At 38.1% G+C, this 15,017-nt stretch overlaps 1 pseudogene; it reads right to left on the bottom strand.

Moving 5' to 3' along the window:
- Positions 1 to 3,521: 3,521 nt before the first annotated feature.
- On the bottom strand, positions 3,522 to 4,458 carry LOC122675522 (annotated as a pseudogene).
- Between the last annotated feature and the right edge of the window lie 10,559 nt (positions 4,459 to 15,017).

Raw genomic sequence — 15,017 nt, forward strand, 5'->3', positions numbered from 1 at the left:
TCTCACTTTCTTGGTAATCTGTGAGTCATTTATTTTCTTAATGAGCACTTTGCCCATTTTCTACCAAAAGTCTTAATGCTATTTTCCTCTTATTCAGCAAAGCATGATTTCCCTGTCACTGTCTGATTTCCTATTGGAACATCAGAGCACACTCAACAGGCAACTCCTTGAATTTATTGCTACTCTAATCACAAAGCAAATTATAAAAAAAATAGATGATACCTATACTTAACTTTAACTAGCCGTCAATCTGTTATCTATGCAGTAAAAGGAAAATATATTCAGCTATCACACAGTCGGGCAGGATCATGGAAAGGAGGAGAAATCATTCACCACACATGTCCTTCCACTCCAATTGTCGTGAATCCTTCATATCACTTCTTTCAGCCTTGACATTCTTTCCTCACTGAAATTCTGGTCATTCACCTACTGTTCAGAGTATTTCATTTTGTGTCTTGAATTCACATATCTCTCAATATCATTCATTAGCCATTCATAGAAAAATAAAAGTGTCATTGTAGAGACACTGTCACTCAACCAGTGTTCACACAATGAGAGGACATACCCTCAGAGGAACAGTTTGAACAAAGTGGCCTAGTGTGAATATCCACAAGAGTCTAATCACCATCTATATTTTCATCTCTAAGGTTATTCCCCACGATGTTCAAGCTCACATAACTAATAAACAAAAATAAAGTGTACATTCTAAAACTATATCTATCTTATTCTAGAACACTATGTTTTGCAAGTTGTTTGGATTTATGTTCCCGAATCATGAGCTCACCAAGTGGATTTCCTCTAGATCCAAGTCATCAGATCCACTGAAGTGAACATCAAAGCTGGATTATAAATAGTATGCAGGCCACCACTTGCTTTTGTGTGTGATTTAGGAAGCTCAGTTATTAGACATTCATTCCTCCTGGGCTTCAGTGACTGAATTCCCTTGCACTTCACTCAGACTTTTGTGATATAAACAACTTTGTGGGATTTTTTGCCTTGAGGGGCTTATCCTTTCCATGATTTCTGTAATCTGCTGCTGCTGCTGCTGCCGCCAAGTCACTTCAGTTGTGACCGTCTCTGTGTGACCCCATAGACGGCAGCCACCAGGCTCCCCCTTCCCTGGGATTCTCCAGGCAAGAACACTGGAGTGGGTTGCCATTTCCTTCTCCAGTGCATGAAAGTGAAAAGTGAAAGTGAAGTCTCTCAGTCATGTCCAACTCCTAGCGACCCCATGGACCGCAGCCTACCAGGCTCCTCCGTCCATGGGATTTTCAGGCAAGAGTCCTGGAGTGGGGAGCCATTGCCTTCTCGGTCTGTAATCTGAGTGAGAGACAAAGGACAGCTCTGGTACTAGGGTTCCCTCCCAGAGTCAGGAAGATCCCCTGGAGGAGGAAATGGCAACCCATTTGGGTATTCTTGCCTGGGAAATCCCATGGACAGAGGAGCCTGGTGGGTTGCAATTCATGGGGTCACAAAGAGTCGGACAAGACCAAGCACTGAGCTGAAGTAAATTTATGGCAATTAATAGCCTTCATCTCTCCTCAAAAAGATTGTCTTCCCTGAGAGAGTTCAAATGGGTTTTACTTTATTTTCAAGTATTGATTTCCTAGAAAATTATAAGCTAATAAATATTGGTGTTATTTTTATGAATTTAGAAAACTTCCAGAAAATAATAGAAAAAATTTTCAGTTGAACATGTTTTAATTTTTCCCCAAACATATCATTTCCAAAGGCCTTTCTTTCCTTATTTTCTTCTTTCCCATGTATTTCTGAAGACTCAGTTGCTTCCAATGTGCTATATGAGCAAAATAAATAATAGCAAATGCGCAGCGAGGATTTACTGGGTGTCATATACCAAGGGTTCTCTTTCATCTTAACAAGGTCCTAGTGAGAAAGGCACTAAGTCTCCTAAATTTACCTATGAGTAAAATCAATAACAGATAATTAATTCATAATGTGCCTAATGTTTCAAGGTGTTTGTTGGCAAACTGACCCCATATAAGGAGGCAGGGAGAGACTGAAAAAAGAGTCAGACCGCTCCAGTTTGGAGGTGGCACTTTTACTAAACAAAGGGCTTACATGGGGGGCTTGTCACGGATGGTTCCAAGATAAGCAGATCTTTGCATCTTTATGTCAGAAAATTTAAGATCATATACAGGCCTTTCCTGGGTTCATTCACATATTCAGTCCAGATGGTCTCAACAACACCTTATTATCTCAAGTCTGCATCCTTGAAAATGTCTCCAGCTGTGGGGGTGATGTTGTTTAGTCTCTCAGTCGTGTCCAACTCTGCAGCCCCGTGGACTGCAGCAAGCCAGGTTTCCCTGTCCTTCACCATCTCCCAGAGCTTGCTCAAAATCACTTCCATTGAGTGGGTGATGCCATCCAACCATCCGGTCCTCTGTCATCCCTTTCTCCTCTTGCCTTCTATCTTTCCCAGCATCAGAGTCTTTTCCATTGAGTCAACTGTTCACATTAGGTGGCCAGAGGATTGGAGCTTCTGCTTTAGCATCAGTCCTTCCAGTGAATCTTCAGGGCTGATTTCCTTTAGGATGGACTAAACAAAGTGATCATATGGATTGCAGCCTTATCTAACTCATAAAACTATGAGCCATGCCATGTATGACCACTCAAGATGGACGAGTCATGGAGGAGAATTCTGACAATATGTGGTCCACTGGAGAAGGGGGTGGCAAACCTCTTCAGCATTCTTTCCTTGAGAACCCCATGAACAGTATGAAAAGGCAAAAATTGGGACAATAAATGGAACTCAAATTCAAGAATGGGAGGACAAATGAGGAACTTCTGATGCTCAGGCCCATCTCATTTCTCTAGCAGTGGTCGTGTCCTCTCAATGACCGACACCAGGCAGAGAGGACAGTACCTATAAAAGTCAGAAGGGTAGCTACTTCTAGGGGAAGGAAGCAGTGAGGACAGGAAGGAACGGATATTAGACTTTGGAGATTATTATTGTGCTCTATTTCTTGATTCAGGTACAGAGTACAGGTTTATTGCCTTCATAGTTCTGTCTTTCTGTCTCAGTTTTGTTTTTGTTTTTCATTTCTTTATGGATTATATGTCATAACTAATATATGAAAAAATCTGTAAGATGCCTTAAAACCATACATAAGTCAGTGAAACACCCAAGGCAGAGTGTAAGATTAGATATGTCTTTAAAGAATTAACTTGAAAGCAAATTTAGGTATTTCCTATCTAGTCTTCATGTACAAATATCATAAGCAAATTATTATTTTTTAATTCACAGTCAGTCTTAAAATTGCCTAATCTATATAACATAGCAACAGTTTCTTTAAGCTAATATGTTTTTAATCACATAAGTCCCTACAAAATCTGAGTGACCAATGGAACTGTCATTTTTCTCATAATTTTTCAACTCATCATCTCTGATATTTATAAAGTAAATAATTTGGGCTCTGTGATTTGAAAGTTAATTGAGTTCTACAATTCCCAAATCCACTTTTACTTCCACATAGAGGTTTTAACACATTGAGTAGGGGAAATTAATTATGCTTCTCTTCTGAAAACATCTTTTGGTACCAAACCCTTCTCATGGCCTTTTTCATCTCTGTGTTTCTCAGAGTGTAGATTAAGGGATTGAACATAGGAGCAATGATGGTACAAAAGAGAGAAAAGATTTTTTCCTCAGGGAAAGTGGTAGGGGGTCTGAGGTAGGCAAAGATTGAAGGACCAAAAAATAAGGTAACCACAGTGATGTGAGACCCACAGGTAGAGAGGGCTTTGCGCCTTCCTTCAGCTGAGTGGTTTCTTAAAGTGAATAATATAATGACATAGGACCCAAACAAGAGAACAAAGGTTACTAAGGCAACCATTCCTGAATTGGCAACCACCAGGACACCAGTGACGTAGGTATCAGTACAGGCAACTTTCAACAAAGGAAAAATGTCACAATAGTAGTGGTCAATTTCATTGGGGTCACAGAAGGGCAAAGTGACTATCACAGAGAACTGAGAAAAGGCATGGACGGCCCCACCAGCCCAAGCAGCCACGATGAGGAGGTTGCACCTTGTCCTGGTCATGATAATCATGTAGTGGAGAGGCTTGCAGATGGCAACACAGCGGTCAAAGGCCATGACTGTAAGGATGCAGATTTCAATCATTCCTAAGAAGTGCAAGGAAAAGACCTGTAAACATGCAGTTACCATAAGAGATGGTTTTCCTTCCCAGGAGCAGGTCACTGATCAGTGTGGGTGTCACACAAGAGGTATAGCAGATGTCCATGGAGGATAAGTGGCTGAGGAGATAGTACATTGGTTGGTGAAAAAGAGGGTTACATCGGATGGAGACAAGAATCAGAAGGTTTCCCACCAAGATGGCAATGTAACAAAATAAGAAGAACACAAAGCAAAATATTTGTATGTTTTGGTTATAGGAAAGTCCCCAAAAAATAAATTCTGAGATGTTCCTTTGACTTTCCATATATTGTATGCTATCTGCAAATAGTTGAGTATCTGAAAAAAAGAGAAAGAAAATATTTACAATATGATCACAATCACATAAAAGCTGCTAACAAGCCATTAAAGTTCATTTTAACAAATTACCAAAACTAGTTAATAAATTAATGATATTATATTTTTCTTAGGAACCATAGCTAATTTCTTCAGTATTGTTTTCAAATATTCTGTTACATTGGTAGTAATAAAAATGCTGCTGCTGCTGCTGCTGCTAAGTCGCTTCAGTCGTGTCCAACTCTGTGCAACACCATATACGGCAGCCCACCAGGCTCCGCTGTCCCTGGGATTCTCCAGGCAAGAACACTGGAGTGGAATAAAAATAAATTCTATTAAATTTTCAAAATATAATTGTTTAGGCTTCCCAGGTGGCTCTAGAGGTAAAGAACCCATCTGCCAATGCAGAAGACACAAGAGACATGGGTTTGATCCTTGGGTCAAGCATATCCACTGTAGTAGGAAACGGTAACCCAATGCACACTTCTTGCCTGGAAAATTCCATGGACAGAAGAACCTGGTGGGCTGTGAATCCATGAGTCCTCAGTGAGTCCACTGAGCACATGGTTTGCAGTACAGAACAGGCATTACAGACATTCCTTGACTCATGGTGGTTTTTGTTGCGACTTTACTGACTTTATGATAGTATGAGAATAGCAAGCATCAAGAAGAAACTGTACTTGAATTTTGATCTTTTCCCTGAGCTAGCTATAGGTGATATGATACTGTTATAATGCTGGGTCTGAGCAGTGAGTTACAGTAGCCTCCAGTCAGCCTGGTGATCACATAGGTAAAGAACGGATGTACTTACAACCATTCCGTACCAGACAGCCATTGTTTTTCACTTTTAGTGGAGTATTCAATAACTTGCATGAGATAGGCTTTGTGTTAGATTGTTAAAAATAGGCTTCATGTTAGATTGCTGTTGTTGTTCAATAGCTAAGTCATGTCCAGCTCGTTAGGAGCCCATGAACTGCAGCACTCCAGGCTCCCCTGTCCTTCACCATCTCCCTGAGTTTCCTCAAACTCATTTCCTTTGAGTCAGTGATGCCATCTGACCATCTCATCCTCTGTTGCTCCCTTCTTCTCTTACCCTCAATCTTTCCCAGCATCAGAGAGTTTGCCAGTGAGTTGGCTCTTTGCATTCGGTGGTCAAAGTATTAGAGATGATTTTGCTCAACTGCAGGCTAATGTAAGTATTCTGAATATGTTTAAGGTAAGCTGGACTAAACTATGATGTCCAGTAGGTTAGATATATTCAATTCAATTTCAACTTGTATTTTCAGGTTATCATGAATTGATTGGGATGTAATCTCATTGAATATTAAAATGCAGAGACATTACTTTGCCAACAAAGGTCCATCTAGTCAAGGCTATGGTTTTTCCAGTGGTCATGTATGGATGTGAGAGTTGGACTGTGAAGAAAGCTGAGCACCAAAGAATTGATGCTTTTGAACTGTGGTGTTGGAGAAGATTCTTGAGAGTCCCTTAGACTGCAAGGAGATCCAACCAGTTCATCCTAAAGGAGATCAGTCCTGGGTGTTCATTGGAAGGACTGATGTTGAAGCTGAAACTCCAATACTTTGGCCACCTCATGTGAAAAGTAGACTCATTAGAAAAGACCCTCATGCTGGGATGGATTTGGGGCAGAAGGATAGGGGACGACAGAGGATGAGATGGCTGGATGGCATCACTGACTCGATGGACACGAGTTTGGGTAAACTCCAGGAGTTGGTGATGGACAGGGAGGCCTGGCATGCTACATCATGGGATCGCAAAGAGTCACACACGACTGAGCAACTGAACTGAACTGGACTGAATCTCATTGAATGTCATGAAGATCTGAACTATTTCCCAGAGATAAATTATACCATTACCATTACTTTTAACACTTAAACAAGTGTTATTAATGCAATTTAATAAAGGACTTTTTTTTACTTATAATTTTCAAATGTCTCCTTCAGAAAGGTAATTTTTTTTTTTAATTACATGATGCTCCATTCCCCTACCATGATATAAAACACTCTCCTGGATTTGTCTGTAGTCGTATGATCATGGAATACAGTGCATGTAATAAAAGTCACCTAAATTATGAGCTGTGTGATTAGGATTATAAGTGCTGTCCCTTGAAATACAAGAGTGAGGGTAGAGTAAGTACTGCATAGTGAACTTGGGGAGCCAATCTTGCTAGCTATTTTATAAGACTAAAATTATTTGAAAATATAACAAAAATTTTTAGTGATTGACATTTAAAGAAAGAAAATTATATTTTATATTTAAATTTAAAGTAAAATAATGGTTTAATGTGAATTTTATAGTGATTAAACTTAACAGTGCAAATAAAGAGATACACTAATTGAAATGAACAAATAATTTGAATTTGGTATTTGTGATCTCTGCTGGAATAAATTATGGACAGCAAAAATCAGAAGATGATGTCACCTCAATATAAATGTAAGGCAAACTTTATGGTCAAGAAGTGATCAGTTGTTTTCTGTTCATTGGCTTTTTAATGGATTTGCATGTAGTATATTCTTTTTGATCAAGGTAGGACTTAACACTAAGGTGATGAAAGCATGTACTACTGAGAACACAGACTTCTCAGTTTTATTCCCGTCACTCCTGAGGAATTAGGTAGTATCCAGGTGGTTGTCCACCTGACTCCTCTGTCAGATGGAGTAGCCATGCTGTGTTCCATGGGTTCCATAAGCAGATTTTTAATAAAACATAACTTTTGATATAACAAAATGAATAGGTTAACATGTTCACTATTTTCCAAATTGTGTAGCTGTATTGCTGGTGATATTTAATATTATCTTAGCTGATAAACAGATGTGGCTTTAAAGCACATTGCAAAATATGTTGAGAGTAATTCTTTTTTCAATTTTAGCTCAATATCTTTGTCTACATTAAAAAGGGAAAGTATTAACTTAATCACATTATGTCATTATATCCCTATGATGCTTTTTTTTTTTAACATGAAGACATTATATCCATAGTCTCCTTTTTTTTAACATGAAGACAACAGGGTTTATCTTCAAAATTACATGCAATTTATACCATAAGCTCCATAAAAGTTAATGTTTTGTTATATCTTTAAATGAATCATCACAATTGCAATTAATAACTAATTTATGAAAAAATATTATATTGCATTCCTTTGAGTGAAAGTACAAGAAACTAAAGTGACTTAAAATTTATTAAAAATAAATAAGTCTAGTTATTATGTAGCATAAAAGTACTCATCTAATCTAACCGTATGATTTTCAGTATCAAATGAATTGATTTAAAATAAAGTAAGTGACTATCCCAAACCACAGAACCAGTAAACCATAGCATTTATAAACTAGACCTTCCAAGTCTTACTATGTACATCACTGCTTTCCACAGGAAAGGGGCACATATTAGAAAAGACAGCAGTAAAGGAATTATCACTATTTTCATCTCATGAAAGGTGACAGACTCCCAGATCACTATAAAACATACTATGATAATTATAAGAATAGATGCATGGTGTAACATGTCCGTGCTTTGAAATCACTTTTACAACATCAAAGTTTCACTCTAAACACTACAGATATTAATGCTTTGATCTTATAAAGATATGTTATCAGCTCTCTTGAAGGCACTAGTAGAATAATGGCCTTCATGAAGGTTAAAACATTGAACACATAAGTGAAGAAAAGAAAACATAATTAAGTCAAAAATCAAGTGATGATGCAAAAGCAATAAGGTCGAAATTAGATATGATGAAGATAATAAAATAAAATGGAGGAAAAACCACTTTTATCCAAGCATTGGTAAACTTCTGATGCTAGAGAGAGGATATTGGTCACCTAGATGTTTCCAATATTCAGATGTTTGATATCAAGTGAAATAATGTAAACTGAAAGTTAGCTACTTTTTTTGCTTCAGTTTTTTATATTTATGCTTTATACAGAAGAGGACATTTAAATCTAAAAAGACCTTCCAGTTTAGAGTGCATAATCAATCATCCTTTTTGAATCTGGGCAATTGTCACACCTTATTCTTGGTGCTTTATATGTTTAACTTTCTTTTACTATTTGTAATGCAATCTGAAGTACAAGAAGGACTGTTTTGGATTTATTCAATCACACGAGTTGTTCTTGGTTGTATTACACAATGTGCTTTAAACTTGAAGTGCAAAAACTACACCTGTGATATAGACACATCTTTCCAGGAAACAATGAGAGAAGAACACATGAGTTTATAAAACAAAATCCATACATAACAATATCTTTTCTTTACATTCTTTTTTCTTTGAATAAAGGCACAGACATACATTTCAATGAAATCACTTGAAATAAACGAAACCCAAACAAAACCCAAATTGAATTTCTGTTGAAAAAAATAAAGTCAACCTGGCTATATCACTGGCTGCTCGCAAAATTTCTTGATATTTAATTTTAAATAAGTAATCCGTTATTTCATGCCACCAATATTAAGTTAAAAAGTTAATTTGCACCTGCTGTAGTACTGCTTAACTGTCCTATTCACCCTTCATGAGGTATTATCAGTGTTGTAAAACTATTCTTCAGGAAGTCAAGTAGGATCTGTATGTATTTATATGTATATCTAGGTATAATCAGCCTGTGACTAACCATACATTTGCTTGACCTGAGTCTGATGAGTCTAGACAATTCTAGTCAACTGATATTTTAAAAAATAGGAATTTCTTCAAATATTAGAGTTTGGAAGATCACTGACAATCTGAAATTTTCGTCATTTTTAAATGTATTATCCACAGCACACATGCTGTTTGTAGTATACCATCAAAACAGAACTCATTTGAACCCTTGTTAAAATGTTTTATATACCACATCAGAATATATAAACTTAAAGTAACACAATTAATGCCAAATAGAGCTGATGAGCCTAAAACAAGTACTGTAAAGACTATTACCTGCACATAATTTGCAGATGGTCTTCAAGTTAGTTTTAACTTGTTCAGGAAAATGTCTTGGTCACACAACTCCCCCCCTCCACTTCATTTACACAGTTTGCTAACCATTCACTAGCATTTACATATAGACTTAAATTAAATGTAAGTCTATAAAGCAGCGATTCAGACAAATCTAAATCAGTTCTCTAAAAATATCTTCAAATATTGCTTGAATTTCCAGGAAGAAAAACCCTACTGTTATACAAAGTGAGTGGTGGTTTGAATACCCCTGAAAACTATCCTGTGTTCACAGAGAAACATTTGTTCATCCCACAAGAAGGTGATCTGGGATTCTAAATGCTGATGACTCACCAACACCTGCTCATATTCAACAGTAAACAAGAACTTCTTGAAATATCTGCTAAAGCAGCATTCACATCCACACCCTCGAAGTCATCTCTTTGATGCCTGTGCCTGAAAGAAACTTGTTCTACACGAGCCAAATATAACCTGAGAGGAAGCTATAAGAATAGTTTGACTTAAAAAGTTAAAGAAATTGTTTTCCCAAAAGCATTTCCTGAAGATTCTAACCAAGGAACACTAATCAGTTGTGCAAGATTATATTCCACAGCCTTCTGGGAATTCTCAGAATATAAATGTATTTAATGTTTTGTGTTAGCCAAGCTCTGGGCACTGTCTCCAGAGGTCAGTACTGTTATTCAGATCCCAAGAAGCTCAGTAAATTCTGCCAGTTCTGTCTAATTTCCTCCTGTGAAGAACAGAAAAGAACCTAGATAACCCTTTGGGAGCACCGAGTTTGCTTTGAAGAAGGCCTCTATTTCCAAGCCAAAGAAGAAAAGAAGTTAGAGGAAAGTCAGAAAGAGATATTCAGAGTCCCAACATTTTTTACGAACAAAAGCAACATAAGACGCATAAGAGTCAGTTAACAATAAATCAATCACCTGTCACTTCACTACTTTCTGGGACCAGCAGCAGCAACCAACAGCAATGCAGGGCCAAGGCTGCAATGAGCATTGGGAGAAGAATCATCTGTGGGACTTCCTGGCAGCTCACTGGTTAAGACTCTGCTATCAATGCAGGAGACAGGGGTTCAATCCCTGGCTGGGGAACTAAGAGCCCACAAGTTTCATGGTGTGGCCAAAAATAAAAGTAAATAAATATTAAAAAAAAAATTTCAAAATATTTGAAATTTAAAACAAAATCCCTATTCTTATAGATAGGTTGGAATAGGCTCCACATTTGTTTACTGAAGTTTTAAATAGCTTAATGAAGTTAGAAACCAACAAAATATATATATTTTTATCCCCCTTACTATTGAGCACTTTCCCTTCAGTAGGTTTAGTCCTGCAGGGTGTATACACTCAGAACCATCTGCACAAATGGGCCCCAAGGGCAAAGAATAAATCAAAAGGAGATCACAAAGTAGTTTTATATGAATTAAAATAAAAACAAAATATATCAAAGTCTATACAATGCTAGTAAAGTATTAATTATAGGGAGATTTGTTGCACCAAACATCTATATTGGAAAAGAAAAATTCTCACATTTGTCCTCAATTTCTGTCTTAAAATTAGAAAGAACAAATAAACAAAGAAATAAAGATCAAAGTGAAAAATCAAAAATAAAAGCACAAGAAAATACAGTAGAGAGAAAAGGAAAGCAAAATCAGTTATTTGAGAAATACTCTAAAGCTGATAAACATCTAGCCATGTGACTCAGGAGCAAAGGAGAAATGACACATATTACCAACATCAAAAGTGAGGTATGATAGCGCTATAAATATACATATATTAAAGAGCTAATAAGTAAATAATATAAGCAATTTTATGCCTAAAATTTCAACAATCTGGATAAAAATTTTAAAAATTAGCAGATGATCTGAAAAGACACTTCACCAATAAAGATATTTGAATGTCAAATTAATGGGTGAAAATTTGCTTAACACCATCAGTTATTTATGAATGCAAATTAAAGCCATAATGAGATGGCAGCTCACGACTCTATATAGGCTAAAATTGAGAAAAGTGACATATCAAGTACTGAAGAGCATCTTGAACACTCATAAACTTCTTGTGGGGAGGTAAACTGGTACAATCACTCACTTTTCCAAAGTAGCTTGCAGTTTCCTAAAATGTTAAGTGTGCATAAGACCAGCCATTTTGCTCCTTCATATATGCCTTGCAAGACTATATGCAAAATCAGTAAGTTGTACATTAATGAACATAGCAGTGTTATCTGTAATAGGCAAAAACTGGACCTACCCCAAATGTCTATGAAGAACACAGTGAAAAAGCAAATTGTAAAATTTGCATTCATGGGATTTGCATTCAATTCCTCATCAATCAAAAGGGATGAACAATTGATGCATGCAACAATATGGATTAATCTTTAAATCATTATTATGAAATAAACTACTGAATGCAGAATTTATACTGTATGATTAAATGTATATAAATATCTAGAGAATGCAAACTAATCTATAGAGACAGAAAGCAAATCAACAGTTGCCACAGAAAAGGGGTCCAGTAAAGGGCAAGAGGGAAGGCTACAATGAGCACAAGGAAACTCTTTGGAGTGATGGACACTCTCATTATTTTGATCGTGGGGATGGTTTCAGAGGTGTATACATTTGTCAAAACTGAACAAAGTGTGCAGTTTAAATATGTTCAATGTATGATATGCCATTAGAAATGTTGAAAGTAACCTAAGATTGAGGGGATTAGTAACTAAAGAATGAACGTAGAGGAGGAGATCTCTCCTCAAAATTGGGAGTCAGCACTGGCGCAATTAAAAATTGGAGCCACGTGCTATTGTAGCTGCAGCCAGAACCGCCATCATCAGAGAACAAGCAGGAAGTGCTTTTCTAAAGGCTAAGGTTGGCCAGAGGATATGCAGAGACTGAGCACAGAGAACAAGCTGGACACAGGGTGTCTGTGGTCTGAGGTGTGAATAAACTTTAGAGAAGAAACTAGGAAAACAATAACAGCAACAACTTGGACCTAGACTGGAAGATGTTGACTGGTGAATGCTCAGATAGAGCACACGTGTTGGAGCTTTGTCGTGGAGGCAGGCACAAGGCCTGGGATGCAAATGTCTGCTCCACTAGTGTCTGATGGTGCAGCAAGGTGATGGCCAGGTTTGTCCTGGGGTTGTGAACTTGCTGAGAAAATGTGTGCTTGGGAACAGTTTTGGGAAGTGGAGAAGGATCCAGAAGGAAACAAAATAAACAAATAATTAGTGATAATAAGGGAACAACAGAGGATGAGATGGTTGGATGGCATCACTAACGTGATGGAAATGAATTTGAGTAAGCTCTGGGAGTTGGTGATGGACAAGGAAGCCTGGTGTGCTGCAGTCCATGGGGTACCAAAGAGTTGGACATGACTGAGTGAACTGAACTGTTCAGTCATTCAGTCGTGTCTGACTCTTTGTGACCCCATGAACCATACCACGCCAGGCGGCCCTGTCCATCAGCAACTCCCAGAGCACACCCAAACACATGTCCATTGAGTCGGTGATGCCATCCAACCATCTCATCCTCTGTCATCCCCTTCTCCTCCCACCTTCAATCTTTCCCAGCATCAGGGTCTTTTCCAATGAGTCAGCTCTTCGCATCAGGTGCCCAAATATTGGAGTTTCAGCTTCAACATCAGTCCTTCCAATGAACACCCAGGACTGATCTCCTTTAGGATGGACTGGTTGGATCTCCTCGAAGTCCAAGGGACTCTCAAGAATCTTCTCCAACACCACAGTTCAAAAGCATCAATTCTTCGGCATTTAGCTTTCTTAATAGTCCAACTCTCACATCCATACATGACTAGTGGAAAAAACCATAGCCTTGACTAGATGGAACTTTGTTGACAAAGTGATGTCTCTGCTTTTTAATATGCTGTCTAGGTTGGTCATAACATTCCTACCAAGGAGTAAGCGTCTTTTAATTTCATGGCTACAATCACCATCTGCATTGATTTTGGAGCCCAAAAAAGTAAAGTCTGACACTGCTTCCATTGTTTCCCCATCTATTTCCCATGAAGTGATGGGACCAGATGCCATGATCTTAGTTTTCTGAATGTTGAGCTTTAAGTCAACTTTTTCACTCTCCTCTTTCCCTTTCATCAAGAGACTCTTGTGTTCTTTTTCACTTTCTGCCATAAAGGTGGTGTCATCTGCATATCTGAGGTCATTGATATTTCTCCCAGCAATCTTGATTCCAGTTTGTGCCTTCTCCAGCCAGCGTTTCTCATGATGCACTCTGCATATAAGTTAAATAAGCAGGGTGAATACTCCTTTTCCTATTTGGAACCAGTCTGTTGTTCCATGTCCAATTCTAACTGTTGCTTCCTGACGTGCATACAGGTTTCTCAAGTATTCCCATTTCTTTCAGAATTTCCCAGAGTTTGTTGTGATCCACACAGTCAAAGGCTTTGGCATAGTCAATAACGCAGAAATAGATGTTTTTCTAGAACTCACTTGCTTTTCTGATGATCCAGCGGATGTTGACAATTTGATCTCTTGTTCCTCTGCCTTTTCTAAAACCAGCTTGAACATTTGGAAGTTCACTGTTCACGTATTGCTGAAGCCTGGCTTGGAGAATTTTGAGCATCACTTTACTAGCGTGTGAGATGAGTGCAATTGTGCGGTAGTCTGAGCATTCTTTGTCATTGCCTTTCTTTGGGATTGGAATGAAAACTGAGCTTTTCCAGTCCTGTGACCACTGCTGAGTTTTCCAAATTTGCTGGCATGTTGAGTGCAGCACTTTCACGGCATCGTCTTCTAGGATTTGAAATAGCTCAACTGGAATTCCATCACCTCCACAATCTTTGTTCATAGTGATGCTTCCTAAGGCCCACTTGACATCACATTCCAGGATATCTGGCTCTAGGTCAGTGATCACACCATTGTGATTATCTGGGTCATGAAGATCTTTTTTGTACAGTTCTTCTGGATATTCTTGCCATCTCTTCTTAATATCTTCTGCTTCTGTTAGGTCCCTACCATTTCTGTCTTTTATTGAGCCCATCTTTGCATGAAATGTTCCCTTGGTATCTCTAATTTTCTTGAAGAGATCTCTAGTCTTTCCCATTCTATTGTTTTCCTCTGTTTCTTTGCACTGATCATGGAGGAAGGCTTTCTTCTCTCTCCTTGCTATTCTTTGGAACTGTGCATTCAAATGGATATATCCTTCCTTTTCTCCTTCGCTTTTGGCTTCTCTTCTTTTCACAGCTATTTGTAAGGCCTCCTCAGACACCCATTTTGCTTTTTTGCATTTATTTTTCTTGGGGATGGTCTTGATTCCTGTCTCCTATACAATGTCATGAACCTCCGTCCATAGTTCATCAGTCACTCTGTCTGTCAGATCTAGTCCCTTAAATCTATTTCACACTTCCACTAAATAGTCATAAGGGATTTGATTTAGGTCATACTTGAATGGTCTAGTGGTTTTCTCCACTTTCTTCAATTTCTAACTATTTCACCAAACAGAGATCAATACTGAAAAATAATGTCTGCTTTATGAGCCTGTGGTGGTGTAGTCACTCAGTTTGGCCCGACTATTCCAACCCCATTGACTGTAGCCCACCAGGCTCCTCTGTTCATACAATTTCCCA

This window comes from Cervus elaphus, chromosome 1 (genome assembly GCF_910594005.1).
Source record: "Cervus elaphus chromosome 1, mCerEla1.1, whole genome shotgun sequence".
Classification (NCBI taxonomy): Eukaryota; Metazoa; Chordata; class Mammalia; order Artiodactyla; family Cervidae; genus Cervus; species Cervus elaphus.